Here is a 20,650-nt window from a genome sequence, read left to right as displayed (position 1 = left end):
TCTTTTTTTTTTTTTTTTTGAGACAGAGTCTCACTCTGTCACCCAGGCTGGAGTTCAGTAGTGGCACGATCTCGGCTCACTGCAACCTCCGCCTTCCGGGTTCAAGCGATTCTCCTGCCTCAGCCTCCTGAGTAGCTGAGATTACAGGCGCCCATCACCACGCCCGGCCGATTTTTGTATTTTTAGTAGAAACAGGGTTTAACCATGTTGGCCAGACTGAACTCCTGATCTCAAGTGATCTGCCTTTCTCGGCCTTCCAGAGTGCTGGGATTACAGGTGTGAGCCACCGTACCCGGCATGCCTTAATAATTTCTTTCTGTTTCCTGTACCAGAAGCTCCAGTTGGGCAAGTGTGTGGGGAAATAGTCCCAAAGGACTTGCTCCCATGCCCCATGGGATAGCGAGCTTGGAATGCCTACCCCGGGGAGACCCGGCAGCAACAACCCACAGGGAGAGCACAGAAACCTCTTCTTGAACGGCCAAGTCAAGAGGCAACTCTGCCTACCCCTAACTACCACCCCCCCACACTCTTATCCCCCAACACCCATATAAGCTCCAGAAACAGAGACAGCTACAAGGGTCCCAGTGGCCATTGGGAGCTTTGCCCTGCACTGTCAGGGAGAAAAGGAGAACTGCAGATGGATCCGAGATAGACATTATGAAATAATGTTCTGTATCAGAAGTGCCAGCAACATGCAAGCCGGTCAATCATTCTCCTATGCATGGCTGCTGGGTCAACAGACTTGCATATATTGCTTGGGGCTGGGGAAGAGAGACTTGGACAGGACAGAGGCCTGGGAACTGGAGGGGTGGTGAGGCAGCTTTCATTGCTCCCAGCAGCATACAAGGGTATGAGAGCTTTCCGTAAATTGAGAGGATACCAAGAAGGTAGCTGGGTTTGAGCCATCTTTGCTGCTTCTCATTAAGGGATGTCCCCTAGTTCAGCGTCCTCAGCAGCCAGTAAAGGAGGTGGGGACTGAAGTGGTATTTGTGGAACCATCCCAGCTCCCAAACAAGGGCTGCTAGTCACTGTAATTACAGGCTTGCAGCCTGTTACTGGGGAGGAAAAAAAACAAGGATAATAGCTCCATCTGCCTGTGGAATCCAAGCTCTCTCTGAAATCATTCAAAACATCTATTTTTATTCAATAAATAGAATATAGTTGCCCCCTACCTGAAGAGGACCGTGGCCTCATGAATGACATCATTGCATCTAGGTAGCATTTTGTGAAACTGAGAGGCTCCTCTGAGGTTCCCAACCATACAAATCCCCCAAAACATATTCTTTAATCAAGAATAGTGAGTTCCACTTCATAAGCATAAGACATGTTCATTAATCCATACTGTGGAGCAGGATTCCAGATGCCCAAATCCTGCATAGCGTCTTAGATCCAGTGAAACAGACTAGTGACTGAGACACAGAGCCCGTCAATTCTAAACACCTTTCCCAGATCAGCCGCCTCCTCTCCTCCACCGCCTGCCCTCTGACACAAGCCCTCAGCATTGCTTGCCTGGAATTTTGCAAGAAGTGCTTAACCTATCTCCCCTCCTCTAGGCTGAAAGCCCTCCAATCCACTCACTTAGCTTTCCCATAGGTCTTTCTAGAACACATTCCTAATCGTATCACTCCCCTGTTTATAATTACTCAATAGATCACTGTTGAATCTGGGTAATGGGCAAATAATTCCTTTTACTATTTTCTCTATATTTGGTAGATTTGAAATGTTACATCACAAAACAGGTAATTTGTCAATGAAGATGGCACTAGACCATTAACAATGTCTGTAGCAGGAAAAGTCACAAGCAAAACCTCTCAGACGCCAAGTAAAGAAGGAAGGGCTTCATTCCTCCAGGAGCGCCAGCAAGACTCACGTCTAAAAAACCGAGCTCCCTGAGTGAGTAATTTCTTTCACTCTTAAGGGCTTACAACTCTAAGGGGGTCCACGTGAGAGGGTCGTGATCGATTGAGCCAGCAGAGGGTACGTGACTGGGGACTGCATACACCGGTAATTAGAACGGAACAGAACAGGACAGGGATTTTCACAGTGTTGTTCCATACAATGTCTGTAATCTACAGATAACATAACTGATTAGGTCAGGGGTCGATCTTTAACTACCAGGCCCAGGGTACGGCGCCAGGCTGTCTGCCTGTGGATTTCATTTCTGCCATTCAGTTTTTACTTCTTCTTTCTTTGGAGGCAGAAATTGGGCATAAGACAATATGAGGGGTAGTCTCCTCCCTTATATCTATCTACCTCATTTTGGATGGGAGGAGGGATTCGGATGGACACACAGAGGGCATCCAAAACAACAAACAAAAAAAACTGCGCAATTTGGAAGTTTGCCAAGAGTTACTTTTTTCATTTTTGTAATAAATGTTAGAATCATTTTGAATCTTCCCATTAACTCTGGTCTAACACCCCAGCTCACTGCCATGGCAACAGGCCAGTACTCTCAAAGCCTCATCGAAAGCCACATGCATCCTCTGTTCCAGCCACACCAAATCGGTGCAGCTCCCTGAACGGATCACCTACTTCATGCCTCTGTTGCACGTGTTGGTCTCATTGTCTAGAATGCCCTTCCCTGACTCGTCTGCCTGGTAAACTCTCTCCCTCCAAAGCCTAGCTCAATTAAAGGCTTCTCTAAGCATCACCCCCTCCAAGTCAACCCTTTCTTCACTTCTCATTCATTTTCCACCCTTCTTTGTCTTCTTTGTGGCCTGGGAGGTGGACCTGCTGAACGGCATCTGTGGGTTCCTTGGCTGTAGCTTCTGGCCAGGCCTGGCCTATAGAAGGAAGACAGGAAGATTGGAGCATGAGGCAGGGTGAGGGTGGAGTGTTTATTCCAAATGACGCCTCCTTGCCAGCCCGCAAGAGAGCTGGGTGTCGATTGACTGTCCGTACAGCCTCCCTGGGATCTGGTCACACCCACACCCTTGCTGCTGCTTTATGCGTAAGGGTGTGAAGCCCCTGCATCCACTTCCTATTGCTGCTATAAAAAATTACCTCATATCTGTGGCCTTAAAACAAGACAAATGTGTTGTTTTATAGTTCTATAGGTCAGAAGTTTAAAATGGGGCTGGGCGCAGTGGCTCACACCTGTAATCCCTTTGGGAGGCTGAGACGGGCGGATCACCTGAGGTCAGGAGTTCGAGACCAGCCTGGCCAACATGGTGAAACCCCAACTCTACTAAAAATACAAAAATTAGACAGGCTTAGTGGTTCCCACCGGGAGGTGGAGGTTGCAGTGAGCCAATATCTCACCACTGCACTCCAGCCTGGGAGACAGAGAGAGATTCTGTCTCCAAAAAAAAAAAAAAAAGTCTAAAATGGGTTGGCAAGGCTCCATTGCTTCTGGAGGTTCTAGGGAAGAATTCATTTTTTGTCTTTTTCAGTTTCTAGAAGCTGTTTTCATTCCTTGGTTTGTGTCCTCGCATCACTCTGGCCTCAGCTTCTATGGTCACATCCCTTTTCCATCTCCGACCTTACAGCCTCCCAGTTACAAGGACCTGTGATTGCATTGAGCCACCTGGATAATCCAGGATAATCTCCTTCCATGAAGATCCCTAACTTAACCACATCTGCAAAGTCTCTTTTATCATGTAAATTAGCATATTCACAAGAACAGGCGATTTGAACCTGGGGACTCTGGGAGCCCATTGCATTACCTGCCATGGCTCTCCATCATTATTTTTGTTTTATCTTATTTGAGACAGTCTCCCTTTGTTGCCCAGGCTGGACTGCAGTGGTGCAATCACAGCTCACTGCAGCCTCGACCTCCTGGACTCAAATGGTCCTCTCACCTCAGCCTCCCAAGTAGCTGGGACTACAGGCACACGCCATCATGCATGGCTAATTTTATTTTTTATAAAGATGAGGTCGAGGTCTCACTATGTTGCAGAGGCTGGTCCCAAACTCCTGGGTTCACACAATCCTCTCCTGCCTCAACCTCCCAACATGCTGTGATTACAAGCATGAGCCAACAGGCCCGGCCCACAGCTCCCTATTATTCATTACCTTGGCCACTGCATGGTCCTTGGTTGCTTCTCCTAACCCTGCCCATGGCTTTGTTTATATGTTAAGGGAGATGTTATACTCCAAATGATCCAGATGAAGTATTACTTCTGTTTCTTGCCAGGACTCTGACAACGGAACCATCCAAGATAGGACTCTATTCTGCATTTCTAGCCTCAACTGTCCCTTGGTCCCACACAAACCCTCTGAGGTTGTAATTCTCCTCTGAACAACCACAGGCCTTTCTCATGGGTTTCATATCCAGATTACCAGGGAGGAGGAGGGACACAGACACCAAGACAGGAAGCCCCAGAATCACAGGAACCATGGGTGGGCTCAAGGCTATCACGCAACTGGGGATTCAGGTCAAGCGTAGTGAGATCTCTACGGGGAAGGGAAGCCTCAGGTCACATCCAGGTGACGCTATTGTATGTGCAGTTATGACGCAGGGTGCAAGAGTTGTGTTAGAGGACAGTATGAGACCACCTGAACAGAGTGTACATGATATGTACACTTGGCACCAGGGTATGGTGGAAATGCCTCCTTCCTCACTGAGGGAAAGTTCTTTGGTCCCCACCGTGTCTAATAGTTGGTCATCCAGGCTCCACTTTGATTCCAGCAACACTGATTTCCAGTGGCAAGGAGGTGGCTACTACAACACTACAACAGCTCTGGAAGGAAGCTCTTCTCTGGGCTGTGCACAAACCTCCCTGTCATTTGCTCATTGGTCCACTTCTGACCCTAGAAACCACCAATGTAAGTCTAATTCATGTCCGCACTTCAGCCCTTCAGATATGGAAGACAGCCCTTGTGTCATCTGCCCTGTCTTTTCACACAAACCACACTCAGTCAGGGTGGAACTCTGAGACTTCTGCAATTATTTCTAAGCTCTTCACCATCCTGTTCCCTGCCTCTGAAAGCAATCCAGAACTTCAAGACACAGGACCCAGAAGTGACCCAAACAGTGCAACTCATCCCTCCCCACTCTGTATACCCCATGTATGTTAGTATATCATATTTTAATGTGTATATTAAGATGGAATTAATTGTGGGAAGCAACAATGACCTACTGTTGACCCACATTATGTTTTCTGACAACTAAAAGGCCTGGGACTTCTGGCTGTCCATCATGGTGAACCTTTCTTTTTCAACCTACCTATAGGACTTCTCATTTTCATTACTATTACGTGATATCCTGATTTCCATCTCTTCTTCAAGTCTACAAAGATTTTTAGAGGTCACACTTCTGTCATCTGTCTTTTATCTCATACTTTCTGTATCTTTATTCAAGTTGGCAACAGAATATATTGAAGAGGATGAGACAAAGGGACAAACCCCACCCACAAGTTTCTGAACCTGTGACTCGGCCCATCAGTGTGCCATGGCTCCACCAGCCTTCAAACCATCCGGCTGTGAGTTTAGCAGCCACGTTTCTCCACTGTGCCCACATCTAATCATGAGGGCCTGTGCTAGCTGCTATAATGAAATCAAGACACACTTCATTCAGGGCATTCTCCTTTCTACACTTGATCTTAGCCAAAAGGCCGAGAAGCAATGGGCACTCTCCTTTCTAAGTAGTCTTACACAGTAACACAATAAATTTAAAAAGCAATGAGGTTCCTTTGGTATGAATTTATTCTTGAATTTATGGCGGCCTTTCATGATCATAACTTCTCTAAGTATGTACGTACGTTAATTTTCCCTCCTGGAAATACTTGACCACCTGTACCACTCCTTCTTCCCCAAGATGCCCTCTTCCACCAGCTTCCAAGGTCCCACACACCTTGTGTTGCATACAGGAGGGTTACTGGTTGATGGGCACAGAAGTAGGAAGGAGTCACTGCATACCCTTTTGCAATTTTATTTTATTTATTTATTTATTTATTTTATTTTTGAGATGGAGCCTCACTCTGTCACCCAGGCTGCAGTGCAATGGCATGATGTCACCTCACTGCAACCTCTGCCTTCCGGGTTCAACCAATTCTCCTGCCTCAGCCTCCTGAGTAGCTGGGATTATAGGCACCCACCACGATGCCCAGCTAATTTTTGCATTTTTAGTAGAGATGGGGTTTCACCGTGTTGGTCAGGCTGGTCTCAAACTCCTGACCTCAGGTGATCCACCCACCTCAGTCTCCCAAAGTGCTGGGATTACAGGTGTGAGCCACTGCACCCGGCCCCTTTTGTAATTTTAGATCTTGATATGTTATAAATGGATGATATGTTAAAAAATAATTGTTAAAAAAAAAAAAAAAACCATGGCTCACGCCTGTAATCCCAGCACTTTGGGAGGCCGAGGCGGGCAGATCGTGAGATCAAGAGATCAAGACCATCCTGGCCAACATGGTGAAATCCCATCTCTACTAAAAATACAAAAATTAGCTGGGCATGGTGGTGCATGCCTGTAATCCCAGATACTTGGGAGGCTAAGGCAGGAGAATCGCCTGAACCCAGGAGGCAGAGGTTGCAGTGAGCCGAGTTCACACCACTGCACTCTAGCCTGGGTGACAGAGCAAGGCTCTGTCATAAATAAATAAATAAGCTATTTTCTTCTATTTGAGAAAATCTACAAAATATTCATTTCCAAATTCTGCATATCACCTTTCTTTCCTTAGGTAAGGCACATAAAAATCCCTGACATGTAGCACCCCTTCCTTAGTTTCTAACCTAACAAGCCATGTCCTGGGAATGAGTCCCATAACAGTATTTGAAATTGGGGTATTTTATGCTATGGTTCCAAATGATTATCCCTTTGTGTAAAAGAATAATTCTTCCTTGCCCCATTGACATCTCTGACGTGTAACTTACTTCTGCCAATGTAATGCAAGCAGAAATGACCTGTGTCACGTTGAGATGTTTTAAGAGCTATTGCATGGTTCCACCACAGCTCTTCTCATGTGCCTTAGATTGGTGTGGCCCAGATAGCGGCTATTTCTTCAGCCTGGATCTCAACTGAAAAGTCACAGTGGACTCACAGTGGACCTATATATAACACAAATGGAAAATAAGATTTTGCTGTATAAATCACAGAGAATTGAGGGTTATGTGTTACTGGAGCAAAACCTAACAAAAACTGACTAAGATGGTAGTAAGTGTACATATTTGTTTACTTTAATACCCATGAGATGGTATTTCCCCAAATTAAAATCTATGAGTCACCTTAATTTCTCCCCTTTCCCTTATCCTCCACATCCAATCCTCATGGATCAAGTCTTGTCAATTCCCAAATCTGTCAATCTGTCAGCTTCTTTCTCTCCACAACTGTTGCTTCATCCAAGCCACCATCATTTTTTGCACAACGAGGTCCAACCACCTTCTTATTCTATCTAGTCCTTTCTCCACATGGAAGCAAATCAGATCACGGCACTCACCTATTCAGGACCCTTTGGAGAGTTTCTATTAAACTTGGAATAAAACCCAATTTCTCATCAAGAACCACGAAGACCCTGCATGATCTGGTTCCGGTCTCCTCTCATTCTGTTAGGCTCCAGCCACACTCATCCTGTAACCCAGGGTCCCTGGTCTTTGGGTGCACGCTATGACAGGGTAACCACTTGTAACTGTGGTGCCTTGAGTTTCCATTGTTCTAGGAAGAAGCCCAGCTATAGCAAAACCAAAACCAGCTGGAAATAGAGATGCCTCAGTTAGAGATGAACTTTGGTGAACTCTCAGCATCACCACACTAAAAAGCCTGCCCAGGGAGGAGCCTATTCTCCATTTTCTTTTTCTTTTTCTTTTAAGGAGCAGAGAGTTTAATAGGCAAGAAAGGCAAGAAGGAAGGGAGAAGGTAGAAGCTCCCCTGTACAGAGGCAGAGGGAGGGAGGCTCCAAAGCCGGGAGAGGGAACTCCACCTACCACAGATACCAGCTAGGTACCTATACAGAGGCTGGAGGAGGTAGTGTCCCATTTGCATAGGGATCAGGGGATGGGTTTGACTGTGTCATTCACATAGCCCTCAAAACAGCGGGCCCTCCCACTCTAGCCTTTTGATACGCAAATGCAGGGCACCATGATGTTCTGCACACGTGGGGATAGTGGGGGCGCCCATGTTGCCAGGAACATGTGGGGAAAGGGCAAGAAGGCCAGCAGGAATCGCCATGTTTGGGTGGACCCAGTTTCTAATGGCTGGCATTCGCATATCAAAGGTTGCTGACCTGGCTCTAAGAGCTGTGGCTTTACAAGAAACTTTTCTGGGTAAAAAACGAAAACTTCCCAAGGACCTCTTTTCCTCTCTGCCTAAAATAATTTCTTAGTAACTCCTACGACGTTCCCCCCTGTGCAGATGCCACACTAACTGCTGTTAGGGGGTTTTGGGCAATGACTCCTTCTGGCTACTTCCTGCAGAAAAAGGGCATCGAATAGGGAACAGCAGCTAGGGCTCCTCCTGGGGCCGATCTAAGGGTCCTTGGAAGAATGGCGTGTCCATGTGTGGTTCAGTTTACAGCACCATTTGGAATTTGATTGCTTCTAGGCGAGAAGAAGCAATTCGAGTTACAGTATTGTGTATACAGGGTCCAAATATCAATACAAGACATATAAGCAAGAGAGGGCTTAATAAAGGGGTTATCTAATTCCATAAAGAAGACTGGAATTTATTAAAGAGGCATTGTAGCCACTCAAGACTGAAGCCAGCATTTTCCCTGAGCCTGTCAATCATTTTCTCTTCGCCATTTTCAATACTTTCCATGTGTGAAGAAACAGGATCTGCGACTGCACCTGCACTACCATTACCTCCCCACCCCGCACTATCTTTACCCCACCTTTACATGCAGTGACTCAGCCAGCAGCACAGTAAAAGCCCTGCTTTCACCTTCATTCCAGGAGACACTGCTTTGGGAACTATCCCCAGTGTTCTTCTTACTTGTTGCAAGTACTAAAACCCCATTGTTACATTCTCCTTGATTGTGGTCACTGGGTTCACAATAGCCCTACAAGGCTATAGCATGCCAACTAAGAACATATGTTATATGGAATCATACTGATTTAGGTTCAAATGTCAGCTGCTACTCTTGCAAATTCCTTAACTTGTCTGTACTTTCATGTCCTCATCTGTAAAGATGTTCACCCACCAACAACCGAACCCACCCATTATATGGATAACAATTCTCCAGCTCCTCGAACTGGTCAAGCTCTTTCACGCCTCAGAGCTTTTGTGTGCGTTGTTCCCTCTTCCTAGGCTCTTTCCCATCATCTGGTCTTAAATGTCACCTACTACAGGAAGCCTTCCTTTACTACCCCATACAAAGTAGGATCCAGACCCTCCTCCCCATGTCCCAACTCCACTAACTCTTTGATTATTTTCTTGGTGGCACTTATCACAATTTGTAAAGATTTCTTTTTATTTTTAATTCTCTACTAGACTGTAAATTCCACGAACAAAAGGATTAAGTCTTATCTAACATTGTGTCCCTACGGGCTTTGAGTCTGAGAAGCAAGCACTTGGTGCAATATTTGTTACATATGTTATATGGTCATTTTATAGACTCTAAGAAGCAATGGTTAATACAGTCAACACTGCAAACTTTATCTCAGTGTAGACCAGTTTCCTTTACTTGTTTACAAACTCTCTAACCCGACCAACTGTCATCATTATTGTATCTTCGGCCTCACTGCAATGTTGCATAATATAAATACATTTAGCACCAATCATCACTACTGCTATTCAATTCTTTTCAAATCAATAGATACTTAAGAGCATTAAGTGCTATGTGTCTTATTAATACATCAAGAGGATGAGTAGCATCACCAACTTATATGAAAAAACAGCATTATTTTGCTTATACATGTAAATAATACCTGGAATTAATTGTGATGCTTATCATGGACCAGGGACTATGGTAAGTTTGTTACATACATCATCTCCTGTTGTCTTCACAACAGCCCTACAAGGGTATAGCATACCAAGTAAGAACATACGTTATAAAATCATATTGATTTGGGTTCATATGCCAGTTATGCTACTGTTGCAAATTCCTTACCTTCTCCATGCTTTCATTTCTTCATTTGTAAAATGGGGGCAATAGGCTGGGCACAGTGGCTCACACCTATAATCACAGTATTTTGGGAGGCCAAGGTGGGCAGATCACTTGAGCTCATGAGTTTAAGAACAGCCTGGCCAACATGATGAAACCCTATCTCTACTAAAAATACAGAAAAAAAGAAAAAATAGCTAGGCGTGGTGGTACACGCCTGTAATCCCAGCTACTCAGGAGACTGAGACACGAGAATCGTTTGAACCTGGGAGGAACAGGTTGCAGTGAGACAAGATCACGCCATTGCACTCCAGCCTGGGTGACAGAGGGAGACCCTGTCTCAAGAAAAAAAAAAAAAAAGAGGGAAACAATAGTAACCACACCTTAGGAATGGGTGCATTGAGGATTCAATAAGATGATGCATGTAATGTGCTTAGCTCAGTGCCTGACACACAGAAAAGTGTTCCATAAATGTCAGCTGTCTCTTCTTAACTTGCTCTTCTGCGGGTATTTTACGTCCTAAAGCATCAAGGTGTCCGGCACAGAGGGAGAATGAGTTCCTGCCTCTTAGGAGCACACAGTCAGAGATAGCGTGGAGCACGTTTGCAATCAGAAGAGGACAGCAAACATGTTTTTAGAATGGTTGCATTCATTTTTATGGTCCAAGCATAGTAAACTCGTGTTCTCATTTCCTTTTCCACCAAAACAGCTATCTCTGCTCCCCGAAGAGGCCTTGGATTATTATAGTTCCTTAAATTCCCTGAAATTCTCAGGAGAGAAGGAATATTTTTTTAAAGCAAGCACAGCTTGGAGCTAGAAAACAAAAGGTTACTAGGACAATGTAACTCATTTCCTGTTTTTCTCAACTGTCTAGACACAGATCTCATAAGCATTAGCCATGAATCCCACCGTCAGGTTAAAAATAGAAGGTTTAAATATGAAATGCTGTGGTAGAGGAAAGATTATGGGTTTCCACCTTTGTCCACAAAATGACTGCTTTGAAATAGGATTTTTTGCCTTTTTTGTTAGTTTTGCCATAAGTTTTGTGAAGCAGTATTTCAATGGCAGGAATAGAGAACACCTTTTTTCTAAAGAATATATTTGCCCCTTGTAAAGCTAATGCAATTTAGGTTTTAAAAACCACTTGAAGACAAGCTTATGGTAGCCTATCCTAATAAAAAATCTGATCACAATTATAGTACTTGAAACATTTCAGGTTATTGCACATACCAACATTTAACTTCAAATAAATTTGTGCAACAGAAAATGCATACAGATTTGACGTGTCTACTTTTTCTTTTTTTTCTATCTTCTGCCTCCATAAAATTATTAGACGAGTATTTTGTTTTGAACACAGAATTACTCTGCAAAACAAAAAAAAAATTTTTTGAGACAGGGTCTCACTCTGTTGCCCAGGCTGGAGTGCAGTGGTGTGATCTCAGCTCGCTACAACCTCTCCCTCCAGGACTCAAGCGATCTTCCCACCTCAGCCTTCCAAGTAGCTGAGACTACAGGAGTGCACACAGCTAATGTTTTTTGTATTTTTTTAGAGACAGGTCTTCACCATGTTGCCTAGGCTGGTCTCGAACTCCTGGACTCAAAAGATCCACCTGCCTCAGCCTCCCAAAGTGCTGGGATTACCAGTATGAGCCACTGCACCCAGCCTGGAAAACAAATTTTTAAAAACTCCTTTAATAATCCATAGGCATGCTGGGGATGGTGTCTCACACCTGTAATCTCGCAACTCAGGAGACTGAAGTGGGAGGAGTGCTTGGGCCCAGGAGTTTGAGACCAGCCTGGGCAACATGGCAAGACCCCATCCCTAAAAGTAAACAAACATATAAATAAAATAATCCATGGACAGTGTCACACAAGTGTGGAGGATCTACAATGCTGTTTCCCAAACTTACTGAACCACAAAACCCTTTGATCAGGATAATGCTATTAATACCTCCTAAAATAGTACTCCACGGAATACCAGTTCAGGAAATAAGAATTGGAGAGTTCCATGATTTCTTTTTCTGGTTCCAGAATTATATAAGGCTAGGTCTCTTCTCTGACAACCTCAGCTATCTGAATTACAACATAAAACTTGAAAGTAAACAAGTACTAATGACTCTGCAACATTGTAATGGACCTACTCTCTTTATTATTGGGAGATAAGTAGAAGGATGCCTTACAGATATTCATGCATTTACTTGAATGTATTCATTGCGGTCCTTAATAGTTATACAGATATATGTTGAGATAAGCATAGATTTATAACATATTTATAATTTTATAACATAAACATTTAAAATTATACAATTTTATAATTTATAAATATAAACATATGCATGTTTGCTAGCATACCTACATATATTTCCAAACTCTGTCCACTAAGAGGACGTAGAAGCAATAAAACCCCAGTAGCAATGAGAATACTCAGTGCCAAGATCTTGGTTCCTAAGTCCATTTTCCAATAAAAGGAATTAGAGTTCTTTGGAGAAAAGATCAATTCCATGGCTGGGGCAAAGAAAGTACAAGATGAGCCTAGATTAAAAAGTAAGCATCAAAAGGCAAGAAAACACTAAAAATAATAAGGCATTTGAAAGGATACAGGAGCCAACCTGGTTAAGCTCCTAATGCCCAGAGCTGGAACCACTGGAGCAACAAAATAAATAATGACAGTGTTTGATTATAACCCATAAAATAAAATAAATATTCATCAGCCCATATTGATATAAAAAATGAGGGAGAATAACTCTTATAGAAGACTTCCTATTAACAGAGAAGAAAGAAAGGAAACAGAAAATCACTAATAGGCAAACGATGTAGTAATAATTGTGACAGGCAAGAATCATCCATAGATGCTAAAACTAGTGGGTGAAGGTACAAGAAACAGGATATTTGAATAGTTTTGTTTTTCTCTTTGTTTTGAGACAGAGTTTCTCTCTTGTCCCCCAGGCTAGAGTGCAATGGCACGATCTTGGCTCACTGCAACCTCCGCCTGCTGGGTTCAAGCTATTCTCCTGCCTCAGCCTCCCGGGTAGCTGGGATTATAGGCATGCACCACCACTTTTTGGTAGAGATGGGGTTTCACCATGTTGGCCACGCTGGTCTCAAACTCCTGACCTCAAGTGATCTGCCCGCCTTGGCCTCCCAAGGTGCTAGGATTATAGGCGTATGCCACCACATCCAGCAATATTTGCGTAATTTTAAAGTATTTCCCCAAGATATTTGTTAGTCACCAAGGGAAAAATAGTAATTTAGCAGAGAAACCTGGAAGACACCACTTTAACCCAGAGATCAACATTAATTTCACCAGTAATAATATATACCAGCACTGTGTACTTCTTGATATGGTGTATGAGAAAGGACATAACATTACTTCTGAGGTATTCTTGCAAAAACTGTATTATCTCAATTTAATCAGAGAAAATATAGACAAAGCCAAATTGGAGGGCATTCTACAAAGTTACTGACCAGCTTTCTTCAGAAGTGTCAAAATCATGAAAGACAAAGAAAAACTAACTTATAAAAGACAAAGTTTGTCTCCTTCTCATAACTAAGTTCAATTGGAGATCAAGGTTTGGATCCCGGATCAGAAAAAACCATGAATGGGAAAACCTGCAAATTCAAGTCAAATCTATAGTTTACTTAACAGTATTGTAGCAATGTTAATTTCCCAGTTTTGATCATCATACTCTGCTTACATAAGATGTTAAACAGTAGGAGAAGTTGGGTGACGAAATATATGGGAATTGTCTATTATTTTTGTAACCTTTTTGAGACAAAAATTATTTCCATTTTTAAAATAACAAATAAGTTCACAAGTCAAATATGTATAACTCAGTGTCTTGCATACCAATGATATTAACAGTAATAATAATAACAATGCGATTAAAAGAAAAAAACTTTTACTTCCTGACGACCCATAATGTACCAGAAGCTTTTATATGTGCTCTTTCCTTTAACATCCACAATTAGAGGTCATAAAGTTAAGTAACATAAACAAGATGATATTTCTAGTAAGTGGCAAAGTTATAATGTCAACTTTTGTTATAACCTAGCAGGGAAGATCAAAGTAAATTACTTACTGCTTGAAAGAGACCAAATAGAAACCTAAAATTATGTGGCAATGTTGACTATATGTGCTACATGATTTCTGTTTCTTGCTCATTGTCTAAGACTTCAAGGCAGGTCAACAATGTAGAAATTCAAGAATACAGGCCGGGCATGGTGGCTCATGCCTATAATCCCAGCACTTTGGGAGGCCAAGGCCAGCAGATCAGTTGAGGTCAGGAGTTCGAGACCAGCCTACCAACATGGTGAAACCATCTCTACTAAAAATACAAAAATTAGCCGGGCGTGGTGGCATGCGCCTGTAGTCCCAGTTACTTGGGAGGCTGAGGCAGGAGAACTGCTTGAGCCCAGGGCATGAAGGTTGCAGTGAGCGGAGATCACACCACTGCACTCCAGCCTGGGCAACAGAGCAAGACTCCATCTCAAAAAAAAAAAAAAAAGAATTTCAAGAATACAAATTAATTAATACCCTAGGTGAGTAATGGATGCCTTACTTTCTGAATAATTTTCTACGAAAGTCCCTCAGGGCTGTATGCCTTGGAAGATTTTCCCAGACACTTTCTTACACATTGATTTTGTGATTGGTTGTATGTGATTTAATAATACATGCAACCACCAAATGAGACAAGTTTCATTTTCTCCATTTTTGCAAAAAAAGAAAACTAAGTCTCAAGCGGATTGAGAGACCTTCCACTGAACACCTTCCCATCCCCTCATCCCAACAGTTAACAGTTAACAACGGGCATTTGTGTCCATTCAAATGAAGGTAAACTAATATCCAGGACATCCTTGGATAAGAAAATAGGTGATGAAAGGAAAGAGGGAATAGGGAAGAGGGCAAGAAGGAAGACACTTTGGCTAATGAGTACACATGAAAGCTCAGCTCAGCCACTTAACTGTGACCTGGGCAAGTTACTCTCCCTGTCTCTTTCTCTTCCACAGAAAAAAGAGTTTTAGTAAGTATAGGGGGTTGAATAGACAAATGGAATTATATCAAACTTAAAAACTTTTGTGCACCAAAAGACACAATCAATATTGTGAGGCAACTTATGGAATGGAAGAAAATATACTCATGTAATACATCTGAGAAGGGACTAATATCTAGAATATATAAAGAATTCCTTCAACTCAACAACAAAAATCAAATAACCCAATTAAAAAATGGGCAAAGTAGGCCGGGCGCGGTGGCTCAAGCCTGTAATCCCAGCACTTTGGGAGGCCAAGACGGGCGGATCACAAGGTCAGGAGATCAAGACCATCCTGGCTAACACGGTGAAACCCCGTCTCTACTAAAAAATACAAAAAACTAGCTGGGCGAGTTGGCAGGTGCCTATAGTCCCAGCTACTTGGGAGGCTGAGGCAGGAGAATGGCATAAACCCGGGAGGCGGAGCTTGCAGTGAGCTGAGATCTGGCCACTGCACTCCAGCCTGGGTGACAGAGCGAGACTCCATCTCAAAAAATAAAAATAAAAAATAAAAAATAAAAAAAAATAAAAATAAAAAATGGGCAAAGTACTTGAACAGATGTGTCTCCAAAAGTGATATACAAATGGCCAATAAGCACATGAAAAGATGTTCGCATTACTAATCATCAGAAAAATGCAACTGAAACCCACAATGAGATATCACCTCACTCCCATTAGGATGGCCACTGTGAAAAGAAAGAAGGGAGATTGTATAACAACTGCTTGCTGGTAAAGATGTAAAGAAATTAAAACATTGGTACACTGTTTGTGGAATGTAAAATGGTACAGCCCATGGAAAACAGAATGCAGCTTCCTCAAAAAATTAAAAATAGAATTACCAGCAACTATATGACCAGCAATCCCATTCCTTGATACATATCCAAAAGAACTGAAAAAAGATCTCATGGAAATATTTGCACATCTATGTCACTTGCAGCAGTATTCACAATAGCCAAGAGGTGGATGCAACCTAAATGTTCAGTGATGGAAAACTGATAAAGCAAATGTGATATATACATACAAGGGAATATTATTCAGTCCTTCAAAATAAGAAAATCCTATCATACACTATAATATGAACGAAACTGGAGGACATTAAAGCTAAGTAAAATAATGCAGATAAATGCTTTATGATTTCACGTATATGAGGTTCCCAGGGAGGTGAGGGGAAACTAGTCATTTTCTTCCATCTTGCACCATGCGCCATAATCCTCCTCCGCTCACTGGCTCCTGGTTTGGATCCCATGCCCAAATGGACAGAAGGCAAAGAGGTTATGTCTGGAGCTACTTTAATTGGCTTCTGAGTGGCACAGTTGTAAGCTGACTTCCTGCTCACTGGGCTTTGCAGCTGTATAAAGCTGCCTCTCACTTGGGGCACTTTTCTTGGGATCTTTGGTGATTCCCATCTCTGGGAACCTCTCCAGCTGTAATTCTCAGAACAAGGGAGAAGCATTCCATTCCAGCTGCCATTGCTCTCAGCCCCAGGTTCTCTGGCAATCCCCTCCACTCAGACTTCACTCTTCGGCTTCCTCTTACCCTCCCAGAGAGTCCTCTTGGACAGGATTTAAAATAACTTTCATGCAGAATGACAAACTGCGAATGGGTATACAACAGAATACGACTCTAAGTTATAGGGAAAGAATGAACTATTGATATATGCAACAACATGGATGGAATTCAAAGATGTCATGCTGGCTGGGTGCAGTGGCTCATGCCTGTAATTCCAATACTTTGGGAGGCCAAGGTGGGTGGATCGCTTGAGCCCTGGAGTTCTGAGACCAGCCTGGGCAACATGATGAAACCCCATCTCTACTGAAAACACAAAAATTAGCCTGGCATGGTGGCGGGCGCCTGTAATCCCAGCTACTTAGGAGGCTGAGGCACAAGAATTGCTTGAACCCAGGAGGCGAAGTTTGCAGTGAGCCAAGATCGCGCCACTGCACTCCAGCCTGAGTGACAGAGTAAGACTCTGCTCAAAAAAAAAAAAAAGATGTTATGCTGAGTGAAAAAAGCCAATCTCAAAAGAGTACATACTGCATAATTCCATTTACAGAACACTCTTAAAATGACAAAATTCTGGTGATAGAGAACAGACAAGTGGTTGCCAGGGGTTAGGGTTGGCAGGAGGGTCTGACTACAAAGCTACAGTATGAGGGAGTTTCTCTGCAGTGACGGAAGCTGGTGATGGTGTCCTTGTTGTGGTGGTGATTACACATATCTATATGTGTGACAAGATTTCATAGTACTGTGTATACACACACACACACAAAAGCATGTCAAAACTCATGAAAATCAAGTAAGGTCTATAGTTTAGTTCACAGTATTGTGTCAATGTCAATGTCAATTTTCTAGTTTTGAAAATATACGGTGGTTCTACATTATCATTAGGGAAAGCCAGATGAAGGGCACATGGAACTCCCTTTTATTTTTGCAATTTCTTCTGAGTCTTAAATCCATTCAAAATAAAAGGGCTCTGGCCCAGTATCATCTCTCCCATGGGACCCACACTTTTTTTTTTTTTGCCTGAGACGGAGTCTGGCTCTGTTGCCCAGGCAGGAGTGCAGTGGTGTGATCTGGGCTCACTGCAACCTCCACCTCCCAGGTTCAAGTGATTTTCGTGCCTCAGTCTTCCAAGTAGCTAGGATTACAGGCGCATGACACCACACCCAGCTAATTTTTATATTTTTAGTAGAGACAGCGTTTCACTGTGTTGGCCAGGCTGGTCTCAAACTCCTGACCTCAAGTGATCCGTCTCCCAAAGTGCTGAGATTATAGGCGTGAGCCATGGTGCCTGGCCAAGGGCCCACATTTAAGCCCCGGGAAACACTCTCTCATCTCTTGCCCCAACAAACCCTGGGAACACAGTACCAAACCCAGCCCTCTGTGTCCTGCTGCCACAAGCCACTCTAGCTAGTTACATATTTCCCAACCATAGGAAATACATAAGTTAAATATGTGGTCCTATGGGAGCCCCCATTGTACCCTTGAGGTGAAGGTGGTAGCACTCCTGGCCCTTCCCCCTGGGGAGGGAGAGTGGAGGTGCAGCCTGGCAATGCTCTCTCCAGTGGCGTCTCTTTGCCCTTCCTCCTCCTCATGTCACTGCCACTCTGACCTCTTGTGTATTCAGTCTGAGGGGATCCAAGGTTAGGCAACATGTTCATGAGCATTTCCCTGCTATTATGGATGCTGTGGTCCCTGCCCAGATCTCCCCTTCCTGACTGAGGCCCTCATTTCTATTCCGAGTCTCTCTGAAAATTGCTCTAAGCTGAAGGGAGTTACCATGATCACATGTTTGTCCCAGGGGCAACCTGCCTCCATTGACTGGTCCCTTTAGGGGTATAAAGACCCAGCCTTCTTGCCCCAGAAGGCAACAACTCTGCAAGACCATCTGTATTAGTCTGTTCTCACACTGCTAAGAAAGACACACCTGAGACAGGGTAATTTATAAAGGAAAGAGGTTTAATGGATTCACAGTGCCACATGGCTGGGGAGGCCTCACAATCATGGTGGAAGGTGAAGGAAAAGCAAAGTCACGTCTTAACATGGCGGCAGGCAAGACAGCATGTGCAGGGGAACTCCCCTTTATAAAGCTATCAGATCTCGTGAGATGTATTCACTATCATAAGAACAGCACAGGAAAGACCTGCCGCCATGATTCAATTACCTCCCACGACACATGGGAATTATGGGAACTACGATTCAACATGAGATTTGGGTGGGGACACAGCCAACTATCACCATCCCAGCTCTAGAGGTTCCTGGGGATTGGCTGAGTAGGGATTGCATCACAGTTCAACACCTCCCTGTGTCTCATCCTCCTTCCTTTCTTCCGCCTTAGCTGTTGAGCCCCAAACACTCCCCCAATAAACCGCCTCCATACAAATGTCCATCAAGAGCCTTTTACAAGGAACTTAACCTGTGACACTTGATGAATTCCGTATACCACGTCAATCTCACACTCACTTTGGATTCTGATATCTATTTAATTGGTGCCTGAGTCAAAACTGAGAAAGGGGAAGTCCCAGTTAACATCATGGTATACTTATAACAGGAATAAACAATAGCAATCAAAGAGAAACTTAATAAAGCATGGCAAATCAACTTTATGGGTTATTCAATAAACAGTAAAAATTATAAGCATTTTGCAGCAAAATATTCCAGAAGAATAACTGTGATCTAATATTAAGAGAATATAAAATTTATTCGGGATTGAAACCCAAAAAAGCAATAAAGAACATCTTGGGGATATTTGGAGAAGTTTGAATACAGACCACATATTAGACATCATTGTTGCATCAGTGTTAAGTTTCTTGGACATGATAATAATATCGTCATAAGGCAGAAGAATGTCTTTCTTAGGAAATCCTTCTGAAGTATTTATAGGTGAAGTCTCCTGATATCTGCGACTTGCTTTCAAGTTCTTCAGAAAGAAAAATGTGTTTTTCAGTGAGTGAGAAAGAGAGAAAGAAAAAATGTGGTTCCCTACAAAGAGCAGGAATACTCATTTCCTGGAGCCACCTTATTCCCATTCCTGTACTAAATGCTCCCCCTGGTGTACCAAGAGAGCAGAATGCATTCATCAAAATGTATTTCAAAATGCCCTTCACCGTGGGAAAGTAAAGTCCCAAGACTTTTAAAGAACGTGATCAAAGTGACACACTTTTTAATATATCTTCTCCCAAGTCCTAACCAACAGTATAGTTCCTGTTCCCCAGTTTGCTCTCTGTGGTGTCAAAATGTTGAGTTTCAATTCTGGTGAACTGGGGGCATGCTTGGGGAAGGAGTGAAGAGAAGGGTACCTATAGCCATGCCCGTGAATGCATGAGCTCTGGAGTCAGTCAAATGAATCCCACTTTGGCCACTTATTGGCTAGGGGACTTCTTTCAGTGTCAGCTTCGTAATCCGTGAAGTGGGAATGATAACAAGACTCATACCAAAGAGGATTAAATGAGATAACACAGACCAAGACTTAGCATGGGGCTTGGCACATAGTCTAATTGGAATTCAATAAGTAGTAATCAATTATTATCATCTTCTCCTTTTTGAGGAGGCTCCTAAGAGTGCCTTAGAAGTCCTAGTGCCTTGTGTAGTTTAAAAACTACTGCCCTAGAGTATCTGAGTTGTATACTTAACTCTGCTGAGAAAATCCATCCAATGTTCTTTCTACAAAGTTATAATAACTAATCTCATATTAAAAACAAAACACAGGCCCAGCACGGTGGTTCACACCTGTAATTCCAACACTTTGGGAAGCTGAGGCAGGCAGATCATATGAGGTCAGGAGTTCAAGACCAGCCTGGCCAGCATGATGAAACCCCTTCTATACTAAAAATACAAAAAAAAAAAAAAAAAAAAAAGCCAGACGTGGTGGCACACGCCTATAGTCTCAGCTACTCGGAAGGCTGAGGCATGAGAATTGCTTGAACCTGGGAGGAGGGGGTTGCAGTGAGCTGAGATCACGCCACTGCACTCCAGCCTGGGTGACACAGTGAGACTGTCTTAAAAAAAAGAAAAAATTAAAAAGAAAACCTCCCATTTAGGGATACATGCACTGAAAAATATTTTTTCACTAGATTTCCCCGTCTCACACATTATTTCCAGAAAAATGATTTTTTAAGTTCTCTAATTTTCTGCTCACCC

Source organism: Papio anubis, chromosome 8 (assembly GCF_008728515.1).
Source record: "Papio anubis isolate 15944 chromosome 8, Panubis1.0, whole genome shotgun sequence".
In the NCBI taxonomy this organism is placed as follows: domain Eukaryota; kingdom Metazoa; phylum Chordata; class Mammalia; order Primates; family Cercopithecidae; genus Papio; species Papio anubis.
This window is presented reverse-complemented; position numbering follows the sequence as displayed.